Genomic DNA, 11,663 nt, shown 5'->3' on the forward strand with positions numbered 1-11,663 from the left:
TTTCACTGACAAACTGGGATGCATCAAGAGGAGGGGTGACGAAGGGATGGGACACCACATTCTATGAAGATCAGCTGAAGGAACTGACTAGGATTAATCTTAAGAAGAGAAAACTTAAGGGCACCATCATCCCTGTCTTCTGTTTGTTTGAAAACCTGTTGTTTGTGTGAAGAAAGGATCCCATTTATTCTGACACCAGAGGGCAAAAAGTAAGTGCAATGGAGAGAATGCAGAGAGGAAGATTTCAGCTTCATATATTAACAATTAAATTTGTCCAAAAAAGGAATAGGCTCCACTAGGACACTGGGAAGCAATAGAGATTGTACACACCCACACAACCATACACACATACACACCCACACATCCCCCTAAAGGACTCTCACCTGAATCTGAAGCAGATACTGTTCTTTGAATTTTCGGTTTAAAACTGCTGCCGTCACTAGCCATCCATCCTCTGTGACCCGAAAGGCAGAACCATCATTGCCTTCGGTGATATGGAATGAGTATGGTGGCCCATTCTTTGTGGAATCTCGGTCACTCAGAATCAGCTCCAGGACTCTGCTGCCAAGTGGAGCATTTTCCTAAGATGGATGGAGATGTATGATTAAGAGGGTGGGAACTTCCTTGCCAAGACCCTATCTCCTGGCTGCCCAAAGGTCAGTGAGTTTATGATTACTAGAAGCTCAAAGAATACTTAAATAAAACAATATAAAGTAAAACAATGAATATTTATAAGGTGCTTCTTATAGGTACAGTTCACAGGAGACTTGGAAATGTAAGGCATCCTAATGAAGGTTGGGGGTTTAATCATTATACTGTTAGATCAATAGAGTTGATAATTATTCATTCATTGTATGTGTCATAGAAACTTTAAGGAATCTTAGAAGTAAAAATGTTTACTCCCTTATTTTATAAGAAAGGCTCAGATAGGGGAAGTGACTTACCAGAGGGCAAACAATGAGTAATATAGGGACAATGTGGGGGAAGAGGAAGGCAGGGAGAGAGGGAAAGTTAATATTTCACTTAAGAAGAGAAAACTTAAGGGGAACATCATCCTTGTCTTCAGTAAACTGAAGACCTGTCATATGAATAAATTGACTCCATTTATTTTTATCTCAGAGGGCAAAAAGTAGGAGCAATGGGGGAGAATGCAGGGAGACAGATTTCAGCTTCATATCCTAATGATTAGATCTGTCCAAAAGTGGGAAGGGTTCCACTAAGACATTGAGAAGTAGCAGTAAATTCCCATTATTGGAGGTCTTTACAGCAGGACCCAGTGATGGTGAGCCTTTTAGAGACCAAGTGCTCAAACTGCAAGCCTCTCACTGCATGTGAGCTGCCCCCTTATCCCAGACAAGGGAGGGGGAAGCACTCCTATTGGGCTGCTAGGCAGAAGGGTGGGTGATATGAAAAATGTCCTCAGGTGCAGTGAGGAGGAGGAGAGGAACAGCCCCTCTCTGGCACGCATGCCATAGGTTTGTCAACACAACTCTAAGGGATTGACTCCTGCTTCAGATAGGGAAGGGTTAGAGAATGACCTCAGAGAAGTCTTCCAGGTCAGAAATCCTGTGCTTCTCCTAGGAGCTGAGGCTGATGGAGGTTCTTGGCTCAGGGTAACTCAGAAGTTCATCTTTACCTGGACCACAATACTATAGTTCAGCTGGAAGAAGCGAGGCGGGTTGTCATTAACATCTGCCACCTCCACGTTCACAACAGCATCCTGGTACAGTACTGGCTGCCCGTTATCTGTGGCCCGAAGCGTCAGGGAGTAGCTGGAAGTCTGGTTCAATGCAGGTATGGAATAGAGGATGTCAGCAGTGGGGAAGGATGCCTTGATGAGTGCTCTTTTTACATTTTTTTAAAAGGAAAGGATTTAACTATATATAGAGGGGACCAGCTTCTGGGACCTTCATGCTGGGTAGACTCCCAGAACTGGAACCCAGAGCACCTGGAATATGGGGCTTCATCAGGATCATTTGGTGATTCCATCAAAGGAGAGATCTCCTTAGAGATCATTTAGTCTATCCCAATATCTCCACATTAGCATTCCTAAGAGGCATGATGATGAATTGAGCATGGCCTTGATTTCAGGGATCAAAAGCACTGGCCCCAGTCCTGTTACTTTTATAGCCTAACTCAGAAAGTATAATGGTAATAACTCTTTTTTCAGTTTCCCCAAGTGGTCTATTGCACCATGGGACTCACCTCCTCCCAGTCCAGGTGCTTGGCAATTTGGAGTTCTCCTTTCTTAGGATGAATGGTGAAGTGGCCCAGTTGGTCCCCTGCCACTAGGCTGTAGGTAATGGCACTGTTTAGGGGTCCATCCCCATCAACTGCTGATACCTATAAAAGAGGAATGACCTTCTAGGAAGGAAGAGACTGACCACATTCCACTGCCCTGGATTATAAAGGTTGGGGCTGCCATTCTCCCCAAACTCCCTAAAACTCCCCCAAATCCTTGAAGGGATATGGCCCTTGTCAATTGAAGACGCTTCATGGGATAGTGAATCCTAAACTTAATTCTTACTAACAGTGCAACCTTGGGCAAAGTCACCTAACTTTTCTATGTCTCAGTTTCCTCATCTGTAAAATAATAATAATAGTAGTACCTACCTCACAAAGTTGTATGAGGCTCAAATGAACCAATATATGCAAAACACTTTTCAGAATGAAATGCTGTACAAATGTTCACCCTCTGAATTCCGTTGCACTTTCTGAGGTTGATTCCAAAACTTATCTTGCCACTTACTCAGTCCCTGTTTTCCCTCACCACTGAACTCACTAAGGGAAAGAGAGCAAAAATAAACTTCTGGAGTTTCCAAATCATTGAGAGAGGTTGTCATAAGATACTGAAGTCTAGCAACAGAAACCAGCATATAGTTTTTTAAACTAAATTAGAAAAGATCATAGAATCTTGGGATTGGAGGAGATCTTAGAGATTATTTAGGTATAATAAGATCATAGGTTTTGAAACTCAAAGGGAGCTTGGCAATCATCTGTTCTAACGTCTTCATCGTTGTTGTGATTATATTTGATCTTAATATTGATTATGGCCAGTTAATTGTCAGTTGGTATTGATTAGGTGGTACAGATTCCACTAAAGCTGTTGGGGCCTAGCTGGTTCTGGCAGTAGATGAAACTGGCTGGAGACAGATGATTACAAAATCTATTTATTAATAACTATGAGAAGTATCAGGGACAGAATAAGGAAATATAAATTGATTAGGAGATATATTACCCTAAAACTAAGATTTCTAACTGAACCCTGAACCCCTCTGACCCTCACAGGACTTCTTCGTGCCTGATGAAAATCAAGCCTAACTTGACTCCCTTACTATCTAACAAATATAATATCAAACTTGCTAAGCTAATCTACTTATAAATCTCCTTAAACTTCTTCACTTATATATTAGATATTGACAGATTGAAGGTAACTGCCCAGCCTCAGAGATTCAACTGCTGACAGGTTTCACAGATACTGCTCTCTGCTGCCCTCTGTGGTGTTCCAGGGAACAGCCTCAGCCACTCACTATTCAGTTGAATTACTCTCACAATCTTCTCAGATATAAAGATGTTTTCCAAAGCTATCTCCCACCAAAATCTTCAAAGACTGATAAGAACCAACTCCCTAGACGCCTACTCCCAGTGAGGAAGCCCCAGAGAATGATCCGTTTTTCCAACAGTCCTTTCCTAGGTGTTTCTGGGAATTCTTCTTAAGGAACCCTTTGAATATTCTTCTCTCTCTTAAGGTAAACTTTAAAACTCTTTCCCTAAGCTGGAAACCCTTCTTCTAAGCAGAACCTATTCTTTAATTAATCTAATGAACTAATTAATACCTAATTAATTCTTACATTGTACATATATGAAAACTGAGGCCCAGAATAGTTAGGTGATTTGGTCACTCAGCTAATAAATGGCAAAGCAGAATTTGAACTCAGATCTTTTGTTTTTTATTGCCTCCAAAATCATTCTTACCCTCAAATTACTTTACATTTTACATCTGGGGAAACTGAGGCTCAAGAACGCAGAAGCAGCTTTCCAAAATTAAACACATAGTAAGGAGCTCAGCTGAGATTCTAACTCAGATCTTCTGACACCAATTACTCAGCCCTTCCCACTAAACTACACTACCATTTTGCACCAAAGGGCTTCACGTGAATGAAAGCTTCCTTACTAGTTAGTCCCCATATGTAGTAGGAACATATCAGACATGTAAACTAGGATAGTTGGGTTTTTTCCCTTTCCTATAAGGGAATCTGTCCCTGAGATCTGATGGGTCTTGGGGGCTAAGAGAGGATCAAGCCATTAGCATGGCTTCCCAGTCACCCAAGGCAGCTGGTGGTACAGTATAAATAGAGTGATGGACCTGGAGTTAGGAAGACCTAATTTCAAAACTTCCCTCCAGCACTTACTAACTGTGTAACCCTGGGCAAGTCACTACACCTCTGGTTGCCTCAGTTCCCTCAACTATAAAATGGAGATCATAACAGTGTCTATCTTTCAGAGTTTTTGTGAAGATCAAGTGAAAGAGTATTTGTTAAGCTCTTAGCAGAGTGTCTGGCACATAGCAGGCACTATAGAATCTACACATTCCTTTCCGTTTCCTCTTCCTAAGCCCCTGCCATGGAAGCTAGGGTAGGACACTATTCCTGAGACTTGATTGTCCCAGGCTTCTAAGTCTCAAGCCTTTGATATGGTCTCCCAGTCACACTGGTTATAAAAGGCCAGTCCTAGAGGAGGTAAAGTCCTTCAGATTTGAAGGATGTCCCCTGGCTGTGTGAGTCAACTCAACTTTCTAACCAAACAAGTTTCTATATGGACGTGACTGGGGCTGAGTCTGCTTAACTCAGTGTCATAGCTTTGTTGAGGATCCTCTCCTCTCAGTAGCTGAAGAAAGACCCTTTATTACCTGTTAGATGGTCTACAAATGGCCCATTTCCTTCCAAGTTTGAGCCTGAAGTACTAGATGGGCCTGAGTTGGACCTAGCCTATAATACCATGTGAATCCTCCTAGAATGGTACAACTCAGGGCTGGATTAAGCTCCCCATGGGTCCTAGGCACATCCATTCCATAGTTCTTTGGTGGATGCCATTTTTAAAGTGTCTGACTGAATAATGAAAAAATCTTGAAAAGCTCCTCTCCATGGAAGTAACTGATGTTTGAGGGCTGTAATAGTTAAAAGAGTGGTTGTCAATTTAAAATTAAATTTATAAGGCTGTTAGTAGCTTTAACAATTTAATTTAATTAAAATGGAAACATAGGAAGAAGATAGAAAATTGCCTAGCCTAACACCCTAGAGTCTGTATTCAATAAAAGTCACCAATGTCAGAGTTTGTCTCCAGCCAGAGCCTGTATCTGAATCTGAGTCTCAGTCCTCTCCCTCCTGCTGGGTCTCCACTTATAAGCAGTTTTCTTCAATCACTAGCTCTCCCACATCACCTCCCAGAAACCAATCACAGTTCCTCAATTTGCCTGGCACCACCCAGGGGGCAATGCCTGTGGGATCAATTTCCTGTCTCCCAGGGTGTGTTTGTACTTGTAATCCAGGATAAAGAGTCTTCAAGTTTCTGATTTTAACAGTCACTAATTGACTTAAATTTAAAACAAAGGGAAGGGAAGTTCAAATCCCTGATTAATTAAGTCAAAACACAAATTCCCTTCTCACAGGGCTATGGGAAGACAGATATACTAATACACTATTGGTTGACAGGTCAGTTGGTGTTCTAGAAAACATTTTGAAGTTAAGCTAGAAAAAATGACTAATTATTTATGCATAAATACAGATATACACACGTATAAAATATTTAGTGTTATACATGTCTATATTCCAATGTACATATACCAATAACACATCTACACACATATATACATATGTATGATAATGTGTGCGTGCATGCATGTATGTATGTATGTATGTATGTATGAATGTATGTACCAAAATGTTTATAGCAGCACTTCCAAAAATCTGGAAACAAAGAGGACACTCAGCTACTGTGGTACATGGCTATGATGCAGTACTTCACTGTAGGAAACGATGGGCATCATGAACATAAAGGGACTTGGGAAGATTTGTACGAATTGATGCCGTCTTAATTAGAATCAAAAGAATAATATCTACGATGGGCATAATAATGGGAAATAATGTGAAAGCAAAAGCAAAGGACCTCAGAACTCTCATCCATGCCACAGTCAGCCTTGACTCCAAATGAGCAATGTCTCCCTCCCTCCTCTCGGTGCAGAGGCAGGGACTACAAGCATGGAACGAATATGTGATGACGTATGATCAGTGTCTGTTTGTTCTTCTTAACTCTCTTCTTTTGTTATAAGGGAGGGTTTTATGGGGAGGAGAAGCAGTTAATGAGCCATGTCATCAATGTTTATTTTTTACTTTTATAAAAGCCTGTACCTTTTGTCTTAGTAGCATAGAAATTCTAAGGCAGAAGAGAGGCAAAGAGCATTAACGACTTACCCAGGCTCACATAGCTAGAAAATGTCTGAGGTCAGATTGGAACCCAGGTCCTCCCGATTCCAGACCTGGTACTCCAACCACTGTGCTACCTAGCTACTCTAGTCATCAATGTTTAGTTTTGGTTTTTTGAAACCTTTTGAATTTACTATAAACTCTGAAAAAGTAAGCCGTATGGAAATAAAATTCTATATATGATCCTTTTGTATTCTGCTGTATATATGTAAATATATTAAATGGGGGTAAGTTAAGAATAATAATTTTTATATACCTATTTATCAATCTATCTATATATATACAAATACACATATATGTATTTATATTTAAAGCAAGAAAAAGAACATTGCTATGGAATGCCTAGCTAGGATTTCTTTTTCCTTCTAGGCCAACTTCAACAATCAGTCATAAATGTTAAAAAGGACTGGTAAAACATTTTTTTTAAATCTTTACTTTCCATCTTAGATTCAATACAGTGTATTGGTTCCAAGGCAGAAGAGTGATGAGGGTTAGGTAATGGGGGCTAAGTGACTTGCCCAGGGTCACACAGCTAGGATGTGTTTAAGACCGAATTTGAACCCGGGATCTCCTGTCTCTAGGCCTGACTCTCAATTCATTGAGCCCCCGAGCTGCCCCCCAGTAAAACATTTTTTGAAAAGAAAGAAAGGTTAGTACACTACCAATTTATTTCATTTCATTTCATGAAAATAGATCTAATGGCTCTTTGTGTAGTTAGGTTTCTTACAGCCTTGCTACACATGTTCAAATACACAACTTTCAAGAAAAGATCTGGTGTTTACATAATACAATTATTTTTAGTGCATAATTGAAAAATATTCTGTGGTCCCTAGGCACTGAAACTATTGGCTAATATAGTCCTCATACAAGGGGGAAGAAACCTCCAGACTAGGCAACAGAAGACCTGGGTTCAAGTCTTGAATCCATTTCTTGCTGACCCTTTGACTATGGGTAAGCCACATTTAACCTCCTGGAGCCTCAGTTTCTTCATCTGTAAAGTGGGGATACTAATTGCCCTGATAGGGAGTACTGTGAGGAAGTATTTTATAAATAATAAATCATTCATTATTATCTCATGAAGCATTGTACTCCTACCTGTTCTTCTTGTATCCTGGTAGCTATTGTGTATATACAAGTACAGATGGATGACACTAATTACAAGTTATACAGCCATATACACACGTAGTCTCTCAGTAGCTAGCACTTGTGTAGCATGCCAGGGTTTAAAAAGGCTTTACCTCTGTCATCTCGAAAAACAACATTGTGAAGTTGATGCACTTCACTGAGGCTGAGAGAGGTTGTGACTTGCCCAGGACCACCCATTTCTGCCCAGAAGGTCCCATTGCCCTTTTATGTCTGCCTCTTGTTTCTCCCCTTTCCCTACCGACCATCACCACCCTTGCCCTCTTACTTACTTACTTACTCACTCCCTCACTTACTTACTTATTCACTCACTCACTTCCTGGTGCTTTGAACTTCAGAGTCAGGTTGGTGTTGGGAGGACCAATGCAAAGATGGTGCCAGAGCCCACAAAGAGCCAGGCATGGACCAAAGACCCTGAGACCTGCCACCAAGGCCAGTCCCATCTCCTGATCTTGCCCTCTGAGGTGATGCCCCAAGCCTATGCCTCCGAGGTCAGCGGTCAGGAGGGGAGAGTGGGCTTACCGTGAGGATGGTCTCGCCCACAGCCGCGTCCTCCTTAACCTCTACACTGTACAGATCCTGGGAAAACTTGGGCGGATGGTCATTGACATCAGTAACGTTGACTACGACCATGGTCCCATCGTTGAGGGATGGGGAGCCCTTTCGGCTGCACTCGATGGACAAGTAGTACTCTTGACCGGTTTCGAAGTCCAGGCTCCCATTGACGTACAGGATCCCTGTTGAAGGACAAGAGGAAACAAGAGTGATGGGACAAGTGGAATTACACAGAAGCAAGGGAGGGATTCCCCTCTCCAGTCCAGACCAGCGACGTGTAGATGCAAAGGGTCTTCAGGAGGTCACTCTAACTGTTCCCCTGCTAGCTTCAAATAAGCGGTCTACATATAGGTGTATCTCTCCCAACTTGGAAGACTTTCAGAGGATATTTCCCCATTTTACAGATGAGACGGCTGGAAGGTGCTTGTCCAAAACTTCCTCTAAGTCCTTCAAAGGGAGAAACTTCTTCAAAGTCCTTTTTTATTTGTTTTTGTTTGTTTTGTTTGTTTTCTTTTCTTTCCATCTTAGACCAATACTGTGTACTAGTTCCAAGACAGAAGGGTGGTAAGGGCTAGGAAATGGGGGTGAAGTGACTTGCCCAGGGACACACAGCTGGGAAGTGTCTGAGGCTACAATTGAACCCAGGACCCCCTGTCTCAGGGCTTGGCTCTCAATACACTGAGCCACCCAGCTGCTCCCCTCAAAGTCCTTTAACATGATGTAGGCAGCAGTCAAGCAAGCGATCTGTCTATCTGTTATTGCTTACTCTTTCTAGATGGCTGGTCCACCTCCTTTTCCAGGCAGGTATCTCCCCTTCCCAAGCCTTTTGGTATTATGTGAAGCACCCATGATAAAGCGTCAAGGTATTGTCAGGAATAATAATAAAAATTAAATATAAATAAATGAATGAATGAATGAATAAGTAAATAAATAAATGAAGTGATAAATAAAATAGAAATAAATAAATAATAGAAAAAAATAATAATATGTGTCAGATACTATGCTAAGCATTTTGCAATTATCATCTCATTTGATCCACATAACAATCCTCATAGTTAGGTGCTTTTATTTGCCCCACTTAATTAATTTATTTTTTAAACCTTTCCATCTTAGAATCAATACTGTGTATTGGTTCCAAGGCAGAAGAGTGTTAAGGGCTAGGCTATGGGGTTTAAGTGACTTGCCCAGGGTCACACAGCTGGGCAGTGTCTGAGGCCAGATTTGAACCCAGGACCTCTCCTTTCTAGGGCTGGCTCTCAATCCATTGAGCCCCCTAGCTGATCCCTATTTGCCCCATTTTATAGATGAGGAAACTCAGTCAAACAGAGGTAAAGTGACTTGCCAAGGGTCACACAGCTTGTAATTGTCTGAGGCAAGTCAAGAAGATGAATCTTCCTGACCCTAGGCCCTGCGTCTTATCCACTGCACTCCCTAGTTGTACAGTGGGAGTCAAAGTATGAGAATGTGATCTATGACTCCAGAGAGAATATTAAACTACCTTGAGTAAATGTAAACAGCAAGAGAAACTCCTGGAAAAATTTGTATGTGACCATGGGCCGTCCCTAGCTCTATGTCTTCTTTGTTCTGTTTCTATAAAATACTCGACCTGGTCAGGGCAAGTACAGGGCCCATAACTGTCCAGCTGCTGCTCAGGGCTGGCCTTCTATAAGTCAATTCCCCCAATTCAGCTAATAAACACTAATGAATTTATAAACACACAAATGCTTATGATTTATGTGGATTTATTTTATATTCTGCTACTTTGCTCAAATTTTGATAGTTTCAACAAATTTTTTAGCCAAATCTCTAGAATTTTCCATATGTACCATCATATTGTCTGCAAAAAGTGATCATTTTATTACCTCTTTGCCCAATTCATTTTTCTTCTCTTATTGCTATTGTTAGCACTTCTAACACAGCATTAAATAATATTGGCGGTCACAGCCATTTTTATTTCACTCTTGATCTTATGGGGCTAAAATGATAAAACAGCAAATTGATAAATGTTGGCGAGGATGTGGAAAAATGGGAACACTAACACACCATTGATGGAACTGTAGATTGATCCATCCATTTTGGAGAGCAATCTGAAATTATGCCCAATGATTTCTAAAACTATATACATCTTTTAACCCGGCAATGTCACTTTTAGGTTTATTTCCTAAGGTGATCAAGGGAAAAAGAAAAGAATCTATATGTTCTAAAATCTTTAGAGCAGCTCCCCCAATGGTGGCAAAGAACTGGAAATTGAGGGGATGCCCATCAATTGGGGAATGACTAAACAAGTTGTGGCATATGTTTGTGATAGAATACTTCTATGCTGTAAAAAAAATGATGAGCAGGTTAATTTTTTTAAACCCTTACTTTCCATCTTAGGATCAAGATTGTGTTTTGGTTCCGAGGCAGAAGAGTAGTAAATAGTAAATACAAGGCAAGGGTTAAGTGACAGCTAGGAAGTTTCTGAAGCCACATTTGAACCCAGGACCTCTCCTTTCTAGGGTTGGCTTTCAATCCATCAAGACACCTAGCTGCCCCCAAGCAGGTTAATTTTTTTAGAAACATGGAAACACCTGCATTAATTATGAAGAGTGAAATGAGCAGAACCAAGAGAACACTATGTACAGCAACAGAAATATTGTTTGAAGAATGGCTTGTATGCGTCCACCTTCAGGAAAAGAACTAATAAACAGAAATAAGCAAGACAGTTTTATATATACATTTACATATATATTCTTGTTAAAAGATGCCTCCTCAAATGTGGGGAGAGGAAGAAGAGAGGGAGTTACCTGAGAATTTTAATGTAACAAACTAATTAAAAAATAAATTTACACATATATCACCACACTGGCATGGTCTGTCCTTCTTTCTTCGGGATCTCAGTATTTCTCTCTTTGGGATCTAGTTATTTCTCTCAGAGGCTTCATTGCCCTACAAATGGCATCCTTCATTCTGAAGCTAGCTGCTTTGATCCCTATTGTTGAACAAAATCAGGGAAATGGCCTACAACATCCCCAGTGGTTAAATATGACTACATGTTATAAAGCATCCAAAAATGGGATCGGTCTCCTCATTAGATTATGAGTTCCCAATTATATGGAGGTTTTAAACTGGAAGCTAGAAGACCACTCACCAGGATGTTATCAGTGGGATTCTCGCCTCCGGACAGGTTAGACTAGGACCTCTGAGGTGCCTTCCAACTCTGAAAGTCTAGGATTCTTTACAAACTGAAGGCCAGAAAGTATGAATTGGCGGGGTGGGGAATAGATGAGGAGACAAAGAATGGTCTTAGAAACAGGGAAAGCTGTTCAAAGAGTAACTGGAGTAAATGACTCAGTTATTCTAAAGAATATGACTATTCAAGTCAATTATATAGGACTTATGGAAATGCTCTTCACTTCCAGAGAAAGAACTAATATATGAAAGTATATGATGTATGATTCCATATATATATATATATATATATATATATATATATATATATAT

Source organism: Gracilinanus agilis, chromosome X (genome assembly GCF_016433145.1).
Source record: "Gracilinanus agilis isolate LMUSP501 chromosome X, AgileGrace, whole genome shotgun sequence".
Classification (NCBI taxonomy): Eukaryota; Metazoa; Chordata; class Mammalia; order Didelphimorphia; family Didelphidae; genus Gracilinanus; species Gracilinanus agilis.